Here is a 26,497-nt window from a genome sequence, read left to right as displayed (position 1 = left end):
CAAGTCACCTTGGTGTATCTTTATCAGGAACACTGAGAGACACATGCTTTTAAATATTAAATAGATAAAGGAGACTTTTATTCACATGCCTGATTCACATGGTATTATTGAGTACCTCCCCCAATGAAGATTCTGGTATGGAGTCACCAGCAGCAAGTACATGGAGTGGACACACTACATACATATCCAGACAGCATGGGCCTCACTTGTAAAATGTATACAATGCACATAACTCAGGTGAGCAGATCATTTCAACACTTGAGTGAATATGAAAGCAAATCCAAGCAATCTCTCCAGATATGAAATAAGACAATAAGATGTGATTGAGGAAACAGAGAATATAGCAGAGATGGGAGGGAAGTGGAATTCATTGAGGGAAAGTCTGTTTTGTGTGGGGGGCTTTGGAGGAGGCAAGAGTCATGTTTTGTCAGGGGAGGGGATATATGTGGTAGGTGACACATTTGCCAGATATAACAGAAGGAACCTGGAGGGTAACAGATGTTTTAGACACATGGGAAAGAAAGATTGGGACTCCTTGAAGGTTCATTAAAAGAAGGAATTGGAGGTCAAGTAGAGTAGTCATTCTAAATTCCCAGGGAAATACCTCCCTCCTATGCATCATTCTCAAAAGCAGCCTCTTAACATTTCAGAAACCTTGTTTGAATTGCATCCTTTTTGTCGATGGTCAGAAACAAGGTTGACCTCCATGTACACTGATATGATTTCATCTTGCATAACTCTGCCTGAGGCTGAGAGGAAAACATTTCCTTACCAATTCCTCCATTCTTGCACCTCCAATCTATTCATCCATACCCTCTATGCACCATCACTTGGCTTTGATATTCAAACCTCAAAAAGATGCCAGGTGCGGTTAAGTTAAAGTAGTAACCAGAGATGAGCTGGTTAGAGCTTCCTTCTCAGCTTCACTCTCCTGTCCTCTCTTTCACCCCCATGTCCTCTGGTGTTAATGTTTGTCCAGGCAGATTAAATGGAAACAAGGTTTTATGAAATGGTGTCTGCACTGTACCTAGCCATATGGAAAAATAAAACCCTTCCATCTGGTGGGAAGATGAGATTCAGTAGCACCAGACTCCAACAGAGGTGTCTGCTGGTGCCCGGAGACTGGTCAGGGGCCACGGGAATATGAGAGGAGCCACAAACCACAGATGAAAATGATGTATGAAATGAAGATTGAGAGAAGAAAAAGTTCTATGCTTTTGCTAGCACTGGAATGTCACTGCTCATCATTAAATTGAATCAGTAATAAATTTCAGAGGCTCTGCTTATAGTGAAGTCAGAATTCGTGGTCTTCATTTGAACTGAAACAGAATAAACTCTAGAACATCACTGCTTTCAAAAGGTGAACTCAGTGAAACCTCTGAAGAGAATAAAGGCTTTCCCCAAGTGGAGTCCCCCCCAGATCCTAGAATGACCAGAAGTAATACCATCCTCCTAAGGGGCATGGGCATTGTGGAGTGCTCTCAGTTGTCAAAATGATTGAGAGGTGCTACATGCATTGCTAAGTAGGGGTTGTGCGAGTTAAATGGTCTGTACTGCAGTCTTCAAAACATATAATTTTTCTGTCCAAAATGTCAAGAGGACCCCCTATTGAGAAATATTAAATATCTAACACCTACACACAATTCACCGTAAAAAAAAACAGGCATTTGCAAAATCACAGAAGCGTGATTGTGAACAGACTTTCATGACTTGGTGAAAGTCGAAAAAGTTTTCTCTTCAGAATTTGTCTAAAGAATCTCTTTCCATGATCTCATTTCCCACGCCCTTTTCACCCAAAGGAGCCCAAAATACCTTGGTTTGACCTTGCACTAGCTGCCTCGAGCCTGTGTCTTCTGAAATGTATCTGTCCTATAACTCACATCCTCATAACCCAGGCTGCCAATCAGCTAATGCAATAAACGAACCTGCCCTGGCTCAATAACCATTTGCTGAAGAGCAGTCCAGCACAAGTCCTTCCCTAGGTCATCACTCAGGGTGACACGCAGATGGGTGTGGGACTTGGAGGCAGATTTACCCTCTCCAAACACTTTCACTTCTCCCCACCTGCTGTCTGGAACAGTATGCTCAGTGCTGACCTGGCTGCAGGCACCACCTGGAGTGGCAGCCTGTACCAGACAGCAGCTATTAGCACCACAAACCTTTAAGAAACAGACATCTGGAGCTTTCAAGTGCACAACACTGAAATCTTTGCACCACAGTTCCATTTGGAAACATGAGATGAGTTAATTTAACCTCATTTCTTCTCTCACTCATTGGTAAAGCACAGAACACAGCTACCCGTCCTACCTAGTTTACTCATTCTTGTACCAATGTATACTTCCTCTTCTATGATCTACCTTCCTTTCATCCTTTGCTTTAAGCCAAGCCAGGGAGTTCCAGAGAATATCATTTCCAAGGAAGCCCTTTAGTTGCAAATTCTTCCATATTTGGTATCACCCCAAAGACTGTGTTCTCCCCACATTCCCCAGTGTCAAACTCAGATTGTACTCTTTTACTCAGGTGCAAAAACTCTTATGTTTTTAAGTAGGTGAGAGCTAATCGCCACATCTTCTTTGGAAATCTATCAACAGCCTAGTTACCACTTATCTGACACTTAATGACAATAAAAAAAATCTGATGAAAATTTTGGTTAATAAAAAATATTAGGTTAATAAGATTATGTAGGTTTCAAGTATACAAATATATAATACATCACCTGTATATTGCATTGTGTTCACCAACCAAACTCAAGTCTCCTTCCATCACCATATAGTTGACCCCCTTTACCTTCTTCTACTCCTCCCACCTCCTCTTTGCCTCTGGTAATCCCATATTGTTGCCTGTGTCTGAGTTTTTGTTTGTCTTATTCGTTCAATTGTTGTGTTCTGTTTTATATCCCACATATGAGTGAAATCATATGGTTCTTGACTTTTTCTGAAGAATGATAGATTTTTTGATAGAGAAAATATCACAACTCTGGGGGTTTGTTCCACTAAAAATCTATGATTTTTTGTAATATATGTTTAGTTTGTTTGAACTCTGATTTCACTGGAATAAGACCAAAAAATGTTCCCTTTTTTGTAGTACCCACAGCAGATTCAACTCAGTCAATAACAAATAACTACACCTTCCATCTATAAGAGAAAGAGAAACAAACTAAAAAGAAGAAAGTGCGAGGTCAGAGGGCACAATAATCAGTAATGGTAAGACCTTTCAAACCCATTCCCATGCTTAAGGATGAGGTGTAAAAATCTCTTAAGTCCCCAGGAAACAATATCTATAAGATCACAAAGGTTTTTCTGCTTTCTACCAAGGAATTCAAAGGTCCCTGACTGAGTTTTAAGGTGCCCCCCACCCAGTTGAGTGCTCCCTTCCACCTCCAGCCTTATCTCTCCTCCATTCCTGTTACCTTACTCCTTACTGTCTCCCAAGTAAGTCTTGCTCTGCCTCCATAAAATGCTGCCTCTTGAAAACCCCTCCATTCCTTTATTCAATTCTGTATTCTCTGGTTTTCCTACCTTTCAGATGGAGCCTTCCCATGTTCTCTTTCTTCTGCCACCTGTAAATATAAGAGTTATCCAAGAGTAGGTCCTTGTCATTTCCCCTTAGCAATCTCATCCATTCCTTAGGCTTCCAGTTTTATTCTCAGGAGTTGTTATGTCATCTTTACCTCCAACCTGGTGATAGTCTAAGGTTCCAAACCTTCACCTATGCTTAACTACATCCATGGACTTGTGAACACCTCAATACATCCCAATGCACTGACAGGTTTCCTTTGCAGTCTGTTTTTACACTCCCTATGTTTGTTAAGGACACATTCAACCTCTCAGCAACCCAGTCTCAAACATCATCTCCTGTCTCTGAGTCTTCTTCCCTTCCTCCTACAGCAAATGGGCCAGGGGAAGGAGAGACTGGAGGTCTAAAGACCAAGTCAAGGCTTTTATAACGCCAGACCATTCTTCCTCTGATTTGTTGCCAGAGGCATAGCTCTGACCTTATCATTTTCCTGCTGAAAATCCATAATGGCATTCTCACCACTATCCACATAACAAATACAGGATTCTTAAATTAGCACTCGAGGGCCTTCACTTTCCTACCTGTTCCCCCAACTTCTTCCCTATAGAACTCCTTGGTGTTCTCTACCTCCCTACCTTTACCCATGCTATCTCTAATTCTAAAGCTGCCCTGATTTGCCCCCTTTTTTCCATATTCATATGTTAACTATCCTCCCAAGCTTAGCTCAAATCCCACCTTTTTTCATGAAACCCAAGCAATCTCTCTTCTCTGAACTTTCATTGCAATATTACCAGACTCTTGCATTAGGCTTATTTACATGCATGCCTTATCCTCACTATACTAGGTAATTTGAAATGGCTAACACTTACTGATCGCTGATTCTCTGACAGGCACAGTACTTTATGCACAATAACCTATTTAGGCTTCAGATAAATACTATTATACAGGTCCATCTGACAAACGGGGAGCCCTTACAGAGCAGTTAAGTAACTTGTCTGAGAGCTCATGCAGTCCCTGTAGTCTGTATCCATGCTCTCTCCTGCTCCTCTCAGCTGCCTCTCTCACCCTGGGAGGCAGGATCCACATCTGGTTCATGATTACACTTATCAGATTTCTCACTAGCATAATAGTTTGTGCACATTACACATCCAATTGTAATTTATTAAATGGTGTATTTTTACCTTGTAATGCTAGTTAATTATAAACTCTGTTAGAGCAGACAACTGCGTTCCCATCCAAGCTGGGAACATAATGTTTGGCAAACACATGCTGGCTGATTGTGATATGGAATAAGAGTAAAATAAGAGATTTCTCCACTCTCAGCCATATAACAAGAGTTATTATGGAAAGGGTCACTGTTTCATTGATGAGTCAGAAATGAATAAAAAAAGAACAGATGTTGACATAAAAAAGTAATGAGGAATAAGCACTCATGGGCTTTGGAGTATATTTCAAACATTTTTAGTCTGTTGCTTAATTATTATTATTGATAATGATATTAACTATTGATTTTATATTGGATACTCTGCTGAGATGTCCCCCTAGATTGCTTAATATTCACAACAACACAACTATTTTAAGAACGAGGAAACCAAAGCTCAGAGGAATTAGGCAATTTTAGTGAATGAATATTTAATGAAGTTATTATGTGCCATCATAGTATGTATTTCAGTGTAATCCTTACAATTGGTAGGTACTAATATATATATACTTTCAAAATGGAGATAAAGAGATTGAGGTACAGAGTGTACCACACAGCATGTAAGTAATAGATCCTGACCTTGAACCTAGGACTGTCTTAATTGGAAGCCAGTCTTTCCCATGGTGCCAAACTGGCCCTCTTAACCCCAAGAGACTGATCTTCACAGTAAGTCTGAATTCATGTCTTCCGACTCTAAGGCATGGTGATGGTGCTGATAAAAATAGATAGTTCCCAGCCCTCTCACATGGCCATACAACACTGCAAAGTAACCCAACCACAGAGCGCAATGCCAGAGAGAACTGCCAGGGAGCTAAAAATCCTATAAAACAACATTTTTCTGTCCCCAATGACTACAATACTGCAAGGAATGAACATCACCCTAAAATTTGTAGCTGAGGGGGAAAATAATTAAAATCCAAGGTATATCATATGTCAGCATCCCTCCAAGCTATTCAGTATGCAAGCACCAGCTATTCCTGTTATAGATTCAGCTTATGATGGTGTTGAGTGATTGTCCCTGGACATGAACATACAGCCTTGGGCTCTCTTTGCTTAGATTTTATATTATTATCACAGGTCAGCTCTGACAAAGTAAAGCTTTTACTATAGCCCTCCTCTAGTTATAACTTAAACATGAATGGAACTTGCCTATTCTATCCCTATTGCTTCTTTCTTGCACCCTGGCTCATAGCCCAAGGCCAGAACAAGCATGTTTGCCATCTCGTGAGTTGATGGCTGGGGACACCTTGGTTCTCTCTCTTCTCTCTGGGTCATTTGTAAAGAACTTTTTGGAGCAAAACAAAATGGCTGACAGCCCTATTTAAGGTAGATCATTCGGCAGCTGATGACAGCCCTATAGTTAGATCTGCACATCACTGGTACCAAGCTTGTGTGCAGGGAGCACGTGGGACGGAGTGCAGGCCAGCAGATTTCATGGCCCACATTTAAGTGCAGATATTACTGCAGAGGAAAATCCATAGCCAGTTATTGCTTTAAAAAGGGAAGATGTGTCTTAGCCACTCATCTTGAACATCAGGGATGATTTTAGGGAACTGATGCTAAATTATATTTAGCACATAACAAAGACATAGGTGAAAGAGCTCATTCTACGGCTTTACCCAAAAGCACCTCTTGAAAAAAAATAAGGGCTTTCGGATGATGAGACTATTTATCCCCACTTTTTCACAAGGATTACTGACACAGGTGACTACTTGTGTATTCTAAATAGCAATCATTTTGACTATTTGCTTCCTTAGATTCTGAGCTCCTGGGGACAGGAGCCTCTCATTTCTCTGTGAATCCTCAGTGCCTAGCATAGTGTTTGGTACTGAGTAGAAAAGCACAAAAATTTGTGAAAATAATGAAAGAACTGTATATTTTTTAAAACAACTAATACAATTAACAAAACAATTATGCACCAAATTGCATAATAAAGATCCTTTTTCACATTTTCTTACTCATAGTGTCTGGGATGACAACATGGAAATAGTCGGGATTACATGAAGGGATCTATTATACCCTGTTTGCTTCCACAATGACACGAGACACACAAATGTTCTTCATCTAATTTAAAAAATGATGAAGCCGGAGGTTATAGACAAAGGAAGAGGCTAACTAGTCCATGTCCAGTTCTCAAAGACTGACAATATATTGTGTCCCTGGGACATCTCTAAAAATCCTTATTGTTTTTGAATTGGTCAAAAATTAAGAGTGGCTCCCATTTCTGGTTCTTTGCTATTCATTGATTGTTGCAAAATTTAGTGAAATAGAAATTTCAGAATCCCAAGAGACAAAGTGTATATACTCTATAATTCCTTTCTTGTTTAAATACTTTACTCATTTGTCTTGTAAGGTGAGTATACTTTCTTTTGCTTTTCCCTCCTGTATAGTAGCAGCTCCTTCCCAGTGTCCTTGGCTGGCTCATCCTACTTCCCCTCTTCAATGCTGAAATAGTGCTCCAGGGCTACTCCTCAGGTTTCTCTTTACCTGTACTGTCCCCCTGGTGATCTCATGGCTTTGAAAACCATGTGTATACTGATGACACCCAAATTTTTATCTTTTGCATAAATTTGCTCAAACTTCTCTGAACTCCAGACTCATTATCTCCAATAGCTTATTTAACATCTCTATGTGGGTGTCTAATTGACATCTCAAGTTTATATGTGCAACATCTGACTCCTGATCATCTCTCCCAAGTATGTCCTTCCTGTAGTCTGTTCTATATTAAGACATGACAACTCCATTCTTCAGGTGGCTCAGGAAAAAAAGATTTTTTAAAATTTAAAACATTTTAGAGTCATATTGACCCCTTTTTTCTCCTCCCCTCACATCCACAAATCCTACCCATTTTCTACCTTCAAAATACATCCAATTGGATCACCTTACATCCTCTTCACCATCACTTGGTTCCTGCTATCATCTCTTATCACGATTATTGCAATCACCTCTGAACTTGTTTCCCACTCACATTTCTTCTCTACACTTTATCCAGAGGGAGGTTTTGAAAATATAACTGAAATCTTCACTACTCAGAACTCTCCAGTGGCTTCCCATCTTACTCAGAAAAAAAGGCAGAATTCTTTCTGGGATCAAGAGGTCCTAAAAATATGCCCACTTGCCACAATCTCTCTTCTATCATTCTTTTGCTTGCTTAGCTTCAGCTGCACTGGCCTCCTTCTAGGACCTCAAATCTTTGAAGCATGGCTCTTCTTCAAACCCTTTGCCCAGAATGCTCTTCTGACAGATACTGGTAGGGCTCCCTTCCTCATTTCCTTTAGGACCTGCTCAGTGTCTTTTTTCCCAACTTTACTTACTACCTAAGAATATATACTTACTTGTTTCTTATCTCTCTTCTCCTTTATTAGAACATAACCCTCATGGACACTGTTTTGCTCACCACTATATCCCCAATGCCTAAAACAATGCCCAATCATGGTAGGCATTCAAATAGTCACAGAATGAAAGACTAGTCATTTTTCCCCCTATTAAATACAATGCCCACAAAAATTTATGAATTCTTTATACTCTTTTATTTCTTTATGGGAAGTGACCAAATAATCCTCAGTCTCAGCTGGAGGGACCCACAGCCTGCAGGACCCTTTCTGCTCCAGCAACCAGAGGAAGGTTCTGTTCCTCTTTATACCTTTCCTCATTGCCAAGAAGGCAGAGTTTGGGGCTTGATTATAAAATTTACTCAGTCTCTCCCATGGATGGGTCCCTTTGGAAGTTGCAGGGAAGTGAGCTAAGAGATACACATGCCTTGCCCTAAATTGATTAGAGAGACAAGCAGGTCCTAGGGTTTACATATGTAACCAATTCCCTGTCATGTAGAACATGCCCTTACCTGACATGGAAGAATTCAGTGGCCTACAGCATGTCCTCCTAGAAGCAATGGCCAATTTGTGAAAATTTTCTATTCTCGTAGGATAGACAAATAGTGACTTGGTTGGTACCAAGGGAATTTCAGGCCCATACGATGTTTTTCTTTTAAAAAATCAATTTCTTCCAACTGCTACAGAAAGGTTTTCTATAAAATTGTAATATCAGTATTTTGAATACGTCTTTCTCACCCAATGAGAACACATCAGGTAGTGACCACACCTAGGTGCATGCCCACACGCCTTTGGTTTCTTTCTCCTTTAGGCATATTGTTCAGGGTGAGGAATGAATGGGGAAAAATACAAATGCAAATCACAATGTTCCATGTCTAACCTCAGAGGCGGCAAGGGTTGATAATAAACTTACAGAAGGAAAATTCAGGTCTCAGGATCTAACATTGCCCTGAACTTGATTTTATAAAGGAGACTTGACCAGGAAGCTTCAACTTCCCAGTTTCATATTATAAATGCTGATGGGTTTGCACTGAGTCTCCACCTTGATGCAATCTAAGCCATGTGACCCCATAAAGACACAAAGAGCATTCTGTTTCTATCACGGCACTACTGAGAGACCTTGATGAAACTGCACAATGATGCTTTATTTTTATGTTATTAGATCTATTCTTTATTTTTAAGTAAATTTCCTTTACTTTTATCAATGGTTCTGGGACCTTTGGCTTCTAAGTTGAGGCATAGTTCCATACAATTCACCTGCGACAGCCCACCCACTTGTAGCCTGATCTTCTGACAATGCCTATGCTCATGGGAGTGAGCCATGTTACCATCTGCTCTTCTTTCTAGAGAATAAAGTAAGTCTTGAGGTTCATTTTACTTATATAAGGCAGTGCCTCAGGCAGGGTACTTTTGGGAATTTTCTCCTTTAAGATTTGTAGAAAAAAGAAATGAAACAAAAATATGCAACATGTAGGACACACTCAGATACTCTGTGTATATGCATAATCACTCCAATTTACTGAGAGCCAGAACAAAGCATGCAGCAATTTCCACACAAAATCTAATAGCTAAGAACACTGTGCCTTTTCAAAAAGAATACTGATAATATTAGTAGATCTTAATGAATTTAATGGGCTGACATTTAGATGGGTAAGTCTTTGAAAACAGGTCACTTAAAGGCAAAAGACATGTTTTTATAATTTAATGGTACATAAAGCCATATGAACTGTCCAGGACTCATTTCTTTAAAAATCACCCATTTCTTCCAGGTCCATTTAGAACTAAGTCATACATCATGAGAAGTATTTGCATGCCTACTGATGTTCCAGATTCTGTCTCAAGACCTGGGGTACAGTGGTGAACAAGACAGGCCAGGGATCTGTCCGCCTGGAGCTTCCCTGTTCTTTTTGAACATGTGGAGTCAAACTGGCTTGTGGTTTGCAAAAATGATATAATTGAAGACCTGAAGAATCTAAGACAAGAGACGAGAATGCAGGGACGGATGTCTGAGCTACTTCTGTTTCCTCCCTGACAGTTTTTCTGCCCCAGGAAGAGTTCTCCTGTATATGGTTCTATTAGAGGTGTCCCCTCTACATAGTAACTCTTGGATTTCTTGTCTAAGTCCCTCTTTTCCAGAATTCTTGTCTCTATCCCCAAATCCAGAAAAAGGATTTGTTTGTCTTGTATCCCTAATGCTTACCAGAAGGCAAACATGTCACAAATGCTTGTCGATTGAAAGGAATTAAAGTCAGGAGAAAGAGTGGATCAGAATGTGGGTCAAATCTAAGTGAAAATCTGAAGACTGAGTCCCCAAAAGCCACGTCTCAAAACCAGACACTGCCAGGGATCCTAGGTCCCGCATCATGGGGAGTCAGTGGACCCTGGAAAGCCATGCCTATTTCTGCTGACAGGACTACTCCTCAACACCCCCTGCTATGGCTGGGCTCAGGGCTTAGCTCTCAGTCTCATACGGGGTTAAGTAGGCTGGTGTGCACAGCAACTGCCCACACTTGAGGATTTCAATTCCGCCAGGCTTTCTATCAGGACACAATGAATAAGCAGCACAAGGGAAGTTGTTTAAGGGCAGGCCATTCAAATATAAAGAGATTGCACCAGGCACCGGTTTAAGCACTTTATCTACACTAATAAAAGAGAAACATGGTAATTGGCGTACGACCGCTACCCTTTTCATTGGCTAATCAGCGAGATATGCAAATTAACTGTCAGCCAAGATGGCAGCCGGCAGCCAGGCAGCTTGAAACTAACATGAAGCTTGCTTGCCTCAGTGACGGAGGAAACCAACGTTCCCCGCCTGTGGCTGCAGGCCTCTGAGCAGGCAGTTTCAAACATTGTAACAAATACCACCTGACTTCAGCCAGCAGATTCGCAACATTCTATGCAAAGGCCAGAAACCTAGAGCCAAGCCTCAAGCTAAAGCTGGCCCAGAATAAAAAAAAAAAAAAAAAAGGAGCAGTTGGGAGCTTCAGTCACCCCCAGCCTGAAAACAGCCCTCAGCCCCTCACCTAGACTGGCCAGGCACCCCAGTGGGGACCCCCATCCTGAAGGGTGTGTGACCAGCTGAAAACAGCCATCATCCCCTCACCCAGGCTGGCCAGGCACCCCAGTGGGGACCCCCACCCTGATCCAGGACACCCTTCAGGGCAAACCAGCCGGCCCCCACCCATGCACCAGGCCTCTACCCTATATAGTAAAAGGGTAATATGCTCCCAGCACCGGGATCAGCGGAGCCATGAGGCCTCCCAGCATCGGGATCAGCGTGACAGGGGGCAGCGCCCAAACCCCCTGATCGCCCTGTGGCTCTGTGTGTGACAGGGTGCAGCACCCCAACACCCCCCCCCCCACGGGCCCTGCTCTGTGTGTGATGGAGTAGAGCCATAACCTCCCCATCGGCCCTGCCCTGAGTGTGACAGTGGTGGTGCCCCAACCCCTGATTGGCCCTGTTCTGTGGGTGATAGAGGGCGGCGCCCCAACCCACTGATCCGCCCTGCTCTGTGTGTGACAGGGGACGGTGCCCCAACTCCCCTATGGGCCCTACTCTGTGAGTGACAGGGGGGAGCTCCCCAACCCCCTGATGGGCCCTGCTCTGTGTGTGACAGGGGGGAGCTCCCCAGCCCCCTGATGGGCCCTGCTCTGTGTGTGACAGGGGGCAGCGCCCCAACCCCCTGATGGGCCCTGCTCTGTGCATGACAGGGGGTGGCGCCGCAACCTCCCCATCCACCCTGCCTTGAGTGTGACAGGAGGCGGTGACCCAATCCCCCAATCGGCCCTACCCTGAGCGTGACTGAGGGTGGCATCACAACCTCCCAATCCCCGCTGCTCTGTGCATGACAGGGGGTGGCGCCCCAACGTCCCAATTGGCCCTGCTCTGAGCCCAACCAGGGGCTGCACCTAGGGATTGGGCCTGCCCTCTGCCACCCGGGAGCAGGCCTAAGCCAGCAGGTCGTTATCTCCCGAGGGGTCCCAGACTGTGAGAGGGCACAGGCCGGGCTGAGACACCCCCCTCCCCTCTGAGTGCACAAATTTTTGTGCACCGGGCCTCTAGTATTTCATAAAATCTTCAAAATCTCATCAAATTAGTTATCAGTATGCCCACTGTTGGTGCCCAGGGCAGGCTGCCCCAAGACATCCCACAATGGCATAGTGATTATTCAGAATTAACATCCCTGGAGAAGCAGCAGGAGTGGGAGGAGCTCTCTGACTCTCCTCTGTTCCCCTAAATGCAGGACACAAATCTGCCACAGGCTAGGTGCCCTCCCTGCTCCTGAGGGCTGAGAGACAACCTCATCAGGAGAGTTAAAAAATCTGAGTCAAAAGCCTATAAAAACAAACCTTGTAACACCCTCACTAATTTACTTCCCCAGCCCAAACCTTGCACAGGTTCCTTTCTAATGAGCAGCAACTTTTTTTTTTGTCCTGTCAATTTCTTACAAATTTCCTGCCTTTTTGTCTAAAAAGTATTAAAGGCTGCCCAGTTTGATCATTTCCTTGAGTCTCATTTTATGATGTCAGTGTCTTATGATTCTCCCACATGCACATATTAAATTGGTTTCTCTCCTGTTAACCTAGTCTTGTGTCAATTTTATCATTTTATTATTAGTCCATCTGTAGGACTAATAATAAATTAATCCGCCATCTCCCTGACAGTTTTGATGAGCCAGCCAGGAGAACTTCCCAGCTGGAAAAGTGCTTTTTTTCTGAGACAACTGCAGCTAAGAGACCTGGGTGTCTGACAATTCAGCAGGCAAACAGGTAAGCTTTTCTTACCTTCTTTAGCTCCTAAGATCTTTATCTGAGGGTCTGGTTTAAAAAAATATTTTTGTCTCTTTCTAAATTTAGACTAGCAGGAGAAAACATTGGTGAAACTAGTTTCTTAGGCAAATGCAACTCCAGTAAAGATTTGGTTTGATATTCTCAAGATCCATCCATGTTATTTGCAGATGCAATAGTTCATCTTCGATTCCCTGCATTTTGAAACAGCCCCCTTATCTTTCTTAGGCTAACTCTGGCAATGAACTTTTGGATCTAATGAGGGCTGCATCCTTTGCATTCTTATGGGATGCCTCTTGTGTCTTTGGTTAAGCCATAAAAGGTCTATCGGTTTGAGTCGCTATTAAGATGAATAAATCATGCCCCTGAATGGCAAGAGATTGATCCTGAATTGGAAAAACTTCAAAACTGAGAAGAAAAAAAAATCTTTAAAGAAGTATCATATTGATATAATGGCTAACCATTAAGACTCTCTTAATAAAATTGAAGGACAGAAATTAAAACAAAAATCAAAGTTGACTCATCTCCTTTCCTATTTGCCCTCTGACATTTGCAGATATTTGTAAAAAATTAGGACATTGGAAGAATAATTGCCCAGTACTTAAAAAGAAAATGGGGGTAAAATGATATAACAGTTTGACTTAAAGACTCTTTAACAAGATAAAAGAACAGAAATGAGATTTCAAATAAAAATCCAACATAAATTCCTTAAAACATACACAACACAAAAAACAAAAATAAAAAACCTGCCCAAATTTCATTCTATAGGTAAAGACAGTTCAGCTAGGCTCTGATATGTTAAGTGACTACAAGGAGTCAGATGGCGATTTTTTCAGTCCATCCATTATTCATTAATTTATGAAGTATTCATTAAATGCCTATTATATACCATGCACGGCCAGGTCCTGAGAATACAAAATACATCAAAGCTAGAAAGTGGCTATTTAAATCCAGTTCAGTGTAACTTTAAAACCTATGTTCTTCCAACTATACTGAAGTTCCTCTTGTGATGAAAGTGTTTCAGTAGCTCCTATAATTGACACTCACTTCCGCCACTTAGTGATGCAGCTTTTCAAGTTCTCACCTCATTGAGGGGCAGGGGGAGGGCTCCAGCTAGTTGGCTTTAATCAGAGAGGCAGCTTCCTCTTTCTTAAATAAAAGATAAACACTCAACTGCTTCTCAATGTTCTATCAAGTGAGCACAGCCCCTGGGCCATTCTCTCTGCTCCCCTCCCCAATCATAGCCACACTCCTACCCCTAAGCCCTGCCATAAAAAATTCCTGAGCAACCTCTACATCTTATGAACAGATGAGGAAAACGCAAGTGTCCTCCTGCAACAAAAGTCTTCAGAGCTCTTGGCCAGCCCAAAAGCTAATAAAAACCCAATAAAATTAAAAGCATATGAGATGGGGTTATTCAATTAATTTAAGCCTCATTACTTGATTCATTTTGCTACAGAGACTAGAAGATACACCAGATCCTTCAGATGGGGGAAAAAAAAAAAAAAGAATAACTTCCAAACAGCAATGTCTGGCTCTGAATCCTTACTTGCAATAATTTCCATCTCAGTCATGTTTGGGGAAGCGCTACTTTCCCTATGGCTACATAATAATTACATGAGATTTACATATTCCATGAAATTTGGAGCAAAGCACCTGGTCTACAATCCATCAAGATTGCTGTGGAGATGCCCCTTGTCCAGATCTGTGTGGTCCATCTGATGACAAGTATCCACTGCTTCTTTAATGTTATTAGCCACAGAGACTATGGACCCCAAGGTCCTCATGCACCTTGGCCCTCACAGGCCTACCATCTCCCAGGTGGAGTATACGGGCAGGGTTGTAGGTCTCTGCTACCTGTGAACCCCCCACCTTTCTCTCCATCCTCTGAAGCAAGGTTTGGCCACTAAGCCCCACACTGTCCAAGCCTCATGGTCCATTCGCCACGTGGACCACCCAAATTTTCACCTCCAGGAGACTTTGGAAAACAAGCCTCAGCTCCAGTCCAAGATAAAAAGAAGTTCCGGATCTCTAGGACACAAAGCACTTCTTGTCTTGGGGAGAAAGCAAAGGAAGAATTAATTCATTTTTATTCTATATTTTTCCCCAAAATGCTCTTTGATGAGTTTCAGGAGGACATAATAAACCTGGCTCTACTGTAAAGCAGTGGGGCTAAACCCCATGTACACATGAGAATCCTCTGGAGCACTTTAAAAATATACTGATGCCTGAGCCCCACCCCAGTCCTGATGAATGGGAATCTCTGGGGAGGGGTTCTGGGTGCAGGTAATTAAGATCTCCCCAGGTGACTCAGGTCAGAGGTAACAGCTGGGGAAATCAGAGTAGGCTGGCAGATGTCCTCTACAGGTATGGAATCACAAAAAGACACTTCAGTTTTAGATGTAATAAAAGGAAAATAGTGGGGGAAAGATCAGGTATGGCCTCAGTTCCTTTTAATCAAGGATCCCAAAGAGGCCACTACTGATTCAAGACCCTCCAATCACCAAAGCCTATTCCATGTGCATGCCCCTCATTAGTTGTATTCCTCTAGAACAGAGGTGGGGAACCTTTTCTCTGCCAAGAGCCATTTGGATATTTATAACATCATTATCGGGCCATACAAAATTTTAATTTAAAAATTTGCCTGCTATATTTGGTCAGACATTTAAATAACTCACCCCTAATGCCTTGGCAAAGCCAGACCAAATGGTCCATATGGAATCATAGAATGTTTAGGGGAAGAGCACCTCAAAAGTCATTAAATCTAAACCTCATGGGAGTTCATCTATAAATGTCAAGAAATTCATATGCAAAACATCAAAAGATACATAAAAACCAACTGAGACCAGCCAGTGTGGCTCAGTGGTTGAGCATCGACCCTTGAGCCAAGAGGTCTCTGGTTGCATTTCCAATCAGGACACATGCCTGGAGTGCATGCTCAATCCCCAGTAAGGGGGATGCAGGGGGTAGCCAATTGATGTTTTCTCTCATTTATGTTTCTGCCTCTCTCTCCCTTTCCTTTCCTCTCTCTCTAAAAAAAAAATCAATAAAAATATATATTTTTTTTAGAAAACAACTGAAAACATAAAATCAAGATGTTTGCACACTTCTCTTGCCAATGAAAACTTCCCTTGTCATGTGCTTGCCTGCTGTGCCTATAATTGTTCATTAACTAGTTAATCCTCTTGGCATTCTGCAAGATCAATTCTTTAATCTTTATTAGAGTTATTTATTCCTTTGGGATTCCCAGCAGAAAGTAAATTTATTATTCACCTGCAAATATGGGAAGGATTAATGATGGAAAATGGTAACCATCTATTATCCACTGTGGTCAGAACAAGACAGGGTAGCCCTAAAAATATATCTGAAGAGATTGAAATAAGATAGGAAAAAGGACTTACTGAAAGTGAGGGTTAAACGCTACCATAAATTATCAAAATTGGATTGCAGTTACTTACAAACAATACAGAACTATCTTTTCTGGGATTTGTAAAGTATCTAGTGATTAGAATTCTATGAGAACACATTCTATGAAAATACCCATTAAAAAAAGATTACTTTTGGTCCATTTACCCAACTTTAGAGTTTTGAGACTCATGCTCCATGACTGCATAAACTGTGTTTAATTCTCCCTCTACTCTGTTTAGCATGGCATTATGTGCACATAAATAGGTAATAACGTATTCTTACTGCTCTTTGTTATAACAAGGTAGGCTGTTTTGCCTAATACTTTTTTCTAGAACCAATATCCGGAGAACAGAATCCCGGGCCTATTCTTTGTGACAATGTAACCAAGCCTTATCCATTTGTTCAATGATATTATCTCGGCTCCTACAGCCAATTGCTTATACTTCATGTTGCCACCAACCTCCTATTTGTATATCTGAGGACATTTTCTGACCCTGTCTTTCTGACCTCTCTATGTGACAATGGACACTACCGATACCTTCCTTTTCCTGGAAATGTCTTCTCTTCTGTCTTCTAAGGGAATGCACTGATCTCCCAGTTGTCGTCTTCTCTTCTTACCTCTCATTCAACCTCTGTCCTCAGGCCTCTGCTCTATTCACACTATTTATCTAGTGACTCCATCAAAATGACTAGTTTCAACTCACACCTCCTTCACTGATGACTCCTCAATCTCTCTTATCTGAGCACCAGATCTCTATGTTAGAATGAAGGCTGCTTGCTCTTCTCCATTTGGATATCCCTGACTCACTGTGAGTCAATTCATCCAAAACTCATTATCTTCCCTTTCCCAGACTTGTTCCTTCTCCACTCCCTGTATGGGTAACAGGCATCATCCTTCACCCACATACCCATGGCAGAATTCTGGAAGTCATCCACAGCTCCTCTTTCTTACATATCCAATTAAAATTTCCTTTACTTTCCCCCTCCTCCCCATTCCCGTTGCCCTTGCCCCTAGAATTGCAATGGCTTCCTTACTGAGCTTGGCTTTCTGTGTCACTCCTCTCCATCAACCCTGCATGCTCCTGACAGAGTGATATCCCCAGAAGACAAATTTGAGCATCTCACTCCAGTGCTTAACAGCTCAAGTGGTTTGCCCATAACTCAGATTTTGTGGAGAGAATTCAAATTCTTCCTCTTCATCTGGCTCCTGCCCTCACCTCCACAGCCTCAGTTCCTACCTCTCCATCCTTAGACGCGCCCCCCCCCCCCCCAAAGACTCCAATCCTAACCTTCAGCCCGCTGGAGCTAGTAGCTGAAGTGACATGCTTTTCTTTTACCTCTAAGCATTTGCAAACACTGTTTTAGCCTAGATTGCCTGTCTCTATCACACTCCTCATTTTCTAAGCCATCATGCACTTCACCTAATCTGGAAAGGCCCATCACACACTTCTGTAGTACTCTCTGCAGCTTTGTCTGCCTCCCTCTGTTGGCTGTTAGATCACTGAAGACAGGGAATATATCTGACTCATCTGTGTGCTTAGAACAAGGCCTTGCACAGAGGAGGTGCCCAGTAAATTCCCAGTGAATGGATGATGGAGCTTAGTTGGCCCAGGGTCTTAAGATTAAACTCAGCATGTTGCACTGATATAGTCACAGTTTAATTTCTACCTTTTAGTATTTAGACCAGGTCATTGGATGGCAAAGTAGGTGGAAAGAAAAGGCCAAGGTTGCATGCAATGGAGTAACAGACTGATTTAAACCAAGTCTTACAAACGAGTGTCTCAGCTGCCTAGTCTGGCCAGTTACAGGCATACCTAGTGCTCCTTCACTGTGCTTTCTTGTGCATCACAGATTTTGCAGTCTTTACAAATTGAAGGCAGTACCCTTCAACAGCAAGATTACAACTTGCTTTACTGCAATACTCACTTTATTGTGGTAATCTGGAACCCAGCCCACAATATCTCTAGGGCATGCCAGTACTTTGACTGAGAGTGCTCGGCAGTCTAACTCTGGTTTCTTCGCCTCCAGTCTTCTCTTTGCTGGAAACTCCTTGCTGTCAGAAGCCCTGTTTTTCAATTCTCCAGTATCTTCACTTTGTTGAGTGAACCCCAACCTCGGAAAGAACCGAAGGACCAGATGAGGTGATGTCCCCTGGCCTTAAGTCAAATTCCCATGATGCCTGTTCAGATTCTGACTTATTGCCAATTTTCAGGGGCAATTCTATCCTCCAAGCCTCCTTCTGACAAGAACCCAGCAATAACTCATTCAAAATGAGTCACTTGTTTACCTAGAGACCCTCAGAAAGAAGACAATGGAAAGGAGAAGCCACATCAGACTCATTCCTTTCCAGCTGAGTCAAAGGGTTAATCATTTGTGTGCTCCTTTATGTGCAAGTTAAGCATATGTTTGCCTCTCAGCTATGAAGCTAATGCTTCCTTTAGCAATAACATCCTCATTTCTTTTCCTTTAGGTAAAAATTCATGAGCTCAAATCCGTGTGACTATTGCAGAAACACAAGGACAGTGCAACACCACCTGCTCATTTTCCAAAAATAACAGGTTCTGTGATATAAAGACAGTCAACATCTGCATACAGATGCACATTTTTAGGAAGGCTAAATTGTCATTGTTTTTACTAGACCAGTTAAACCTAGAAAATTATAATATGCTCTACTTGAGATTTCTGCCTTTTTATGGACAAGCAATTAACATATAGGACTTTCTCATGCTGGCCATCACGGGAGCAGATGCTGTCTACCACTTGAGATGTTATATGTTTTATGGAGAGATTGCTCTAGAAAAGGCAGCTATAAAAGGCCCCCAAACAACTAAAGGTAACCACTAACAAAACTGGAAAAACTTGCAGAATCAGCTGCATCTGGGCCAAAATCACAGATAAATGGATATTGAATGCCTAAAAGCCATCTAAATAGTAGTTAAGGCTTTGTTGTTTTTTCCTACAAATCTTGCTTTTAAGAGGGCACTTAACCTTCTCAACTTTCTTCAATTTAAGTTGACAAATGGATGTGTTAATAAAGGTCTTAGTATATTTAGAGCTTTGAGATAGAACTTGTGGCTTCACTATATTCCCCTTTGAAGCTATAACCTACCATTCAAGTCTTTGACCCCAGGAAGAAAATTCTAGTTTCAATAGCAGCAAACCTCATTGGAGTCTTTGGAGAGAGGAAAGAAGACAGAGCAGAGTGCCCTGGGCTCTGTGACTCTGGAGAGTTCATATGATAAGTTACACATCCAGAGAGAGAAAGCCTCCATTGGCACTAATGCATTTTGGTGCAGGTGTTTATGTAATCATGGTTCAAGCATTAAGAAGTTTTATAAAATCTGTCTTGTGCATTGACTGATCTTGCTACTTCAGTTTTTCATATGAAATCCATTACAGCAGAGTGGAGAAGAGGACCAGGCTCTGAAGTCAGACTGGCTGGGTTGGAAGCTTATCTCTGAATTGAGTCATGTGGTCTTGGGCAAACTGTATTTACTTCTTGCCTCAATTTTTTTTTAGTTGTGAAATGTAAATAATAATTTCTTTGTGCATTGTTTGAGATTAAATGAATTGGTAAATATAAAACCCCTGAAACAGTACTTGCACCTAACAAGCACTCGATTGATAATAGTATTTTGTTCATATTACTATTATTTTATTGAAGCCCTTTATGAATACACAGCATTCAAGGGTCGATGTCTCCTTATAACAATAGACTACTCTGATCTGTACAGACATATCACTGATGGCTCCAAAGTTACAACCACGAGTTAGAAGAAGAAATTGGGCTAGTGTTTTATTTTTTTAAATTATTTATTGTTTAAAGTATTACATGTGTTTCCTTTTTTCCCCCATTGACCTCTCCCCACCATACCCTCCCCCAAGCACAAGCCCTCACCCCCCCTAGTGTTTTTTGTTTTGTTTTGGTTTGGTTGCTTTTCTTACAACTGAGATGCCACTTGAAACCTAAACAATATGTAATCCCCTAAATAGATTACTGACCTAAACCTACCCTATCAGTCTTGCTTTTGGAAGTTAAAGGAAAAAAAGTCTTCTTTCTGCCCTACAATGAATTGCCAACACCCTGGGTATTGACACCCACCAAGACTGACTCAAAAAACAACCAGAAACAACTGTTCCACTTTCTTTGTGCCCCATCCGTACCCCATAACCACGCTTGTCCATTCACTCCAAATAAAGGTGAAATCATTTTCATTCTTTGAAGTCAGTCCTAATTCTGGGGAAGATGCAAATAAACATGCCCTGGCCCATAAGGTTTCACCCCACGCTCCAGTTCTCGCTGATTGCTGGAGTACAAAGGCCCTTTCCTGTCCTCCAACCAGACGTCCATTGACCTAGACAGTTTGATTAAGTCTGTGATCATGATTTAATAGAAAAAGAACCAAAATGAAATTCCAAAGTCCCCGGCTTGAGAGCTGATTAGATTACTTGCTAGCTGCCTGGCTTTGGGTAAGTCCTTACTGCAATGAGGCTTACTTACAATGTGAAGTTAATAATGCCCGAGTCAGAGACTATTGTGAGAGGTACGTAACCTTGCGTGGAGATGCATTCTATAAACTGTGAAACACAGGGCAAGCACAATAAATACAAATCAGTCAAGTTCTTATCCGTTAACGTTATTTTTTAGTCTCCCGGTCTGCCTGGGGTTCTACTGTCCTTGCCCTGTAACCCCTAGCTCCTGACTGGACTTGATCTCTGGCCTCTAAATCTTCTGGGCTCCCTTCTCCTCAGCCAAGTCACAGATGCAATAATAGTCTTGGAGTTAATGTAACCTGTTTGTCTGCCTCATCGTCTGATGTGCAGTCTATTTTTCCAAGTTTTGTTTTCTGTTTCAGTTTGGACTCCTCTTTTTTGACAATCCTGACAACTTCTAACAGAGCTATTCAGCCAGTGGTGTGCTTCCATTCAAGTTCTATATTTGAACCTCGACTAGGCAAATGAAACTGTTAATCTCTGAAAGGTGTACGGGGGTAGGAAGGGATGAAGAGGAACGGAATAGGGTGCAGGTTTGAGGCAATGACTGCCAGAGATTGCTAACTGCTGGGGAAAAGATGAAAGAAGCCACTATATTTACTGAATGCCTGTATAAACCGGTTCTGTGAGAGGCACTATATAAACAGAACTTCATGAAATACTAACAATAACCTCACATGCATTTTACATGTAAGAAAACTAATAGGGTTCACAGTATATGTCATCCACCCCTATCCACACAGTGGTAGGGTTGAAATAAGAATCTAGGTCTGCTGGAATGAATCAAGAGAAAAGTCAGTTCGTCTCTGCTTCTCCTCTGCCAGCTTGAGGTTGCCTCAGCCACCTCAACAAGTCTCCAGTAAGGGCTACAGGGCATCTCTATTCTGCTTCGTTCAGAGATCACTGCAAGTCTTAAAGGGGATGGGCATAGGCACTTGAATTTGTGAGCTGGATAATCACGAAATATGTAGCTTACCCTGGAGTAGTGAGAAGCTACTGGAAAAGGAAATGTATGGACATACAGTCCTGTGGTTCAGAACATGGATTCTGGAAGGCTTTTCTTTTCTGGCATCTACATGTGAACTGGGCCTGACCAGGACTGAGCGCTTCTGCCGTCTGAATAAAGGCTACATATTAGCCCATAAACTGCCACTGTATTCAAACAAATGAACTAAGAGACCAGGCCTTGCTACACTCTGTCCAGTAATAAGCAAGGCCACTTCTGGCTCAATACCGTCCAAGTAGTTTCCTCCATGCACTCCGGACCCTGTAAACTGCTTTGGGGAAATATTTGACTTAGGGCAGCTTAAGATGAGGACAGGGTTTGGTGGGCCTTTGCTTCATGCACACATGGCAGGGCTTGGTGGCATCCAGTCCCTCTCCCCTTTGCCTCCAAGCCTTAGGAATTGATTATGTGTTATAAACTCACCACCAGACTCTTAGCCGACAGACTCAAGATCTAATTATATAGCTGGATGTCTTCTTTGTGCAGAAGGGCATCATAGAATCTCAGATTCTTGATCAGCCTGAGCCCACAAACCCCTGCTTGGGAGAGGCCATGTAGGGTGAGTGATGCCCTGGCATTCTTCCATTTGTAATATTCCTGCTAAGGTGTCAACAGAACTAGTTCCCTGCTGCCTCATTTCTCTCTAGGTTTCAATGCTTCAGTCACAGGAAGGATGAGTGGACTGAGGTGAGAGCAATCTTGGGGATACTTTCCTCACTAGTAGGGAATGGTAGGACTGCCCATAAGTACACATTCAAAATAGGTTGGATTTCCTTTTGGTTATTTCTCCACCTAATCCAGAACCTATTGCACTTCCCAATTGACCTTTGTCCCCCTCCTCCAAAAATGTTAGTGTCTTTATGCTTCCTTCTGGCTCAATACCTTTGTTTTATGCCAGCATGGGCACCCAGTCTTTGGAGCAAAGAGATCCATGTTCCCAAGTTGCTGACCTGCTCCCTCACACTTTGTCAAAATGTCTATGCTCTTGGTGATAGCCATTCAGGCAGGTGTGAGGTACCTCTCACTGTGGTTTTACTATGCATCTCTCTGATGACTAGTGATGTTGAACATCTTTTCATATGTCTATTGGACATCTGTATGCTCTCCTTGGAGAAGTGACTGTTTATTTTTCTGATGTTAAGTTGTCTTGAGTTCTTTATACATTTTAGATATTAACCCCTTATCAGATGTATCATTGGCAAATATCTTCTCCCATTCAGTAAGTTATCTTTTTTTGTTATTGTTGATGGTTTATTTGCTGTGCAAAATCTTTTTAGTTTGATGTAGTCCCATTAGTTTATTTTTTTCTTTTGTTTTCCTTGCTTGAGGAGATATAACAGAAAAAAAATATTGTTAAGAGAAATGTCTGGGATTTTACTGCCTATATTTTCTTTAGGAGTTTTGTGATTTTGAGTCTTACATTTAAGTCTTTAATCAATTTTTAGTTTATTCTTGTCTATGGTGTAAGAAAGGGTCTAGTTTCTTTTTACATTTATCTGTCCAATTTTCCCAACAAACAACAAGGGTTGTTGAGGATATGGATAAAAGAGAACCCTAGTATACTGTTGCTGGGCATGCAAATTGGTATAACCACTATGGAAAGCAATGTGGAGATTTCTCAAAAAATTAAAAATTAAATTGCCTTATAACTCAGCAATCCACTTCTGGAATATATCTGAAGGGCATGTACCTTGGTTGCAGGCACATCACCAGTGGAAGATGTGCAGGAGGCAACTGATCGATGTTTCTCTCTCATCGATGTTTCTAACTCTCTATCTCTCTCCCTTCCTCTCTGTAAAAAATCAATAAAAAATATATTTTAAAAAAAAAGAAAACAGGAAAAATGGTGTAATATCACTTCCAAGGTTAGGTTACAAAGAGATGGTGGCTTCCATGGTGCATGTCCTCTCTTGCTCTCTCTGGTGAATGACAGATGCCACATGAAGAGGTCCATGTGGTCAGAAACTGTAACTCGGTCAATAGTCAGCAAGAATCAGAGGCTGTTAATAGCCAGGTGAGTCTGTTTATAAGTGGATCCTCCCCCAGTCAAACTGAGATGAACACCAAGATGACTATGGACCCTGGTAATACCTTGATTTAGCTGTGAGAGACCTGGGATCAGAGGATCCAGCAAAGCCACATTCAGATTTCTGATCCACAGAAATGGGGAGAGCATAAATGTTTGTTGTTTATGCCCCTAAGTTTGGGGGTAATTTGTTGTATAATAATAGGTAACAACTTACCTTTATATCAAATATTCTGAGCATTGAAACTCTCCCCAGGACATTCTTCTCAGACCCTTAAGTCACAATTACTTCCCTTTCTGAACCTCTAGAAGGTGTGAATAATCCATCACTACGTTCTCTCTCTACACTCCAGACAGCCACTTCCAATCAATCAGAAGGGGCCACCAAGACAAAGTCATTTGTCCTCAGGAGCTGACTGCATGAAAAGTACTATCACCTGTCATCATCTGTCACCTAATGAGGCCTACAATCATATTCCTGTGCCCTCGGTTCCCTTACTCTCTGATTTTCTTCAGGAGCCCAATTACATTGAAAGGGTAAGACTACAGAAGTAATTGATTTCTGAATAAATCTCACCTTTGCTCCATCAGCAAAAGGTTCCTTCATTATTTTGTCACTATCTATAGAAAGTCCTGCCCATGATTGATATTTTATGTACATTTCCTTATTTCATTTAATGTTCAGCCACCTTCAAATCTCACTTTCAAAACTTTTTTCTTTATTCCCTTCTTTAGAAATATTTATTCATTTTTCTAGTAAGTCTCCCAATCTCCTCTGGTCAAGGTGTTTTATAAGTCACATAGAAACATGCATAAAGATTGGCCTCCTTCAGTCTTTCAGGGTTCTTTCTTGTTCAACCAGTGCATCTTTTCAGTGTTAGATTGGGTAGCCTCAGAGTAACGTGTTTTCTGTTTAGTCATATCCTACTCTTAGTCCCTAGTAAACATGATTTGGACCTAAATGTGATGTCAGAATGGGAAATGCCTCCACATTCTCTTGTGGTTAGCAGCTGAGCAGACTTCTGCTTTCCCTGGGAGGAGCCGATCATGGTCTGGGAGACGCTCAATGCAAGACTCAGCCTCCACAAGGCACTGGGAACAAAGACAAGGTGGAACCTGAAACCAGCTTAAGTCAGAGACACAAACTATTCACAGGTCTAGTTTTGTACTATTTAACTTCGCTGTCAAAGACATGCAAGTTGTGCAGTACCATTTTATGTCTATTAAATTAATAATCTTAAAAAATAACATATTCTATTATTATCCTAGCTCTGCTACTTTCTAATTTGGGGATTTGGGGTAGAATACTTAATTCACTGAGCCTCCATTTCGACCTGCTCAATTTGAGGTTTACTAGATTCTAATACATGGTGAGTGCATACAAAATGATACTTATTACAATTATCATCTACTGAAGTAAATGACCATTAAAAGTTATGACCTAAGCTTTAGAACCATGTGGAATAACAGCACTCTCTGTGATGATTAAAATGTTCTATACTCTGTGCTATTTAATGTGGTAACTACTGGCCACATGTGGCTACTGAGTACTTGAAATGTGATTAGCATAAGTGAGAAACTACATTTTTAATTTTAATTAATTTAAATTTATATAGCAACATATAGCCAGTAGCTACCATATTGGACAATGCAGCATTAGAAGAATATCTTATCCATGCATAAGCCTAGCATTCTCACATCCAACCCACAGGGAACACAAGTAGATGGCTTGCACTGACCAGAGAGCACAGCAAAATATAACCTTGACCTCTTAATGAGCCTAAGAGCCCAGTACTTCTCAGAGGAGACCACTTTGTAAGCAGGCATGGGATGGAGAGGGAAGCTCTTTCAGGCAAAGACTGTGCATCTGGCCTACTATTTGCAGGATATTCCATTCCAGTTGTACTGAAGAAAAGGGTCATTTTGTACCCAGTTATCATCATTACCATCTACTCACCCTAATGGCACTTGCTGATTAAACTCAGGGGGTTCTCCATGTGAGGCTAAGGAGAGTATGGGAATTTAATGTAATTAAACCAAGTTCTAAACTATGATAAATGGATTACCTTTATGACACTATCTGAGATGTAAGCTGTCTCCAATTCTCTAATATTAGCACCTTATTTATTTTCATTTATTAAGCATTTATTATTGCAGGGTAAACACTAGAATTCAAAGTTAAACACAGTTCTTGACCTAATTTCTCTCATTCTAATCAAAGTTAGAAATGCAACTAAAGAGTTGTGGTACAGGGTGAGAAGTAAAATATGGTTGCATAAAAGGGTCCATAATCAACTGCATTTTTTTGAGATCAGTGCAAGAGTTGGTTGAGCAAAGTTGAGAATATTTTATAGAACTTGCCTTCTCCAAAGTGTGTAAGAAAAGGGAGAGTGCTCCTGGCAGACAAAAGGCACATGCAGAGCCCCACACCTCTGAGCAGCATCAGCGGTTCATGATGACACTGAGGGGGCAAATCTGGGCAGAATAAGGAAAGCAAGGGGGGGGGGTAGAATATCAAACACCATTCTAAGTATTTTAGACTTCATCTCTTAGAAAATGGGAAAACACTGAAGGATGTCAAATAGGACAGTCACATTGAGATTTGTATTTTAGATCACTCTGAATGTTGTATGGGAGATGGACTGGAGGGAGGGCAAGACTAGAGACATGGGGATCAGTTAGAAGACACCTTCACTAATACAGGCAAAAAGTCAGGGTCGGGGTGG

General features: G+C 41.6%; 1 protein-coding gene across 1 annotated transcript in view; it reads right to left on the bottom strand.

Annotated features, from left to right (window-relative positions):
* RYR3 (ryanodine receptor 3) overlaps positions 1–26,497 on the bottom strand; it is a 546,057-nt gene that overhangs the window by 375,176 nt on the left and 144,384 nt on the right.

The sequence above is a fragment of the Myotis daubentonii genome, chromosome 1 (genome assembly GCF_963259705.1).
Source record: "Myotis daubentonii chromosome 1, mMyoDau2.1, whole genome shotgun sequence".
NCBI lineage: Eukaryota > Metazoa > Chordata > Mammalia > Chiroptera > Vespertilionidae > Myotis > Myotis daubentonii.
Note: the sequence above shows the minus strand (reverse complement) of the source record. Positions and strands in the feature narration are given on the sequence as shown.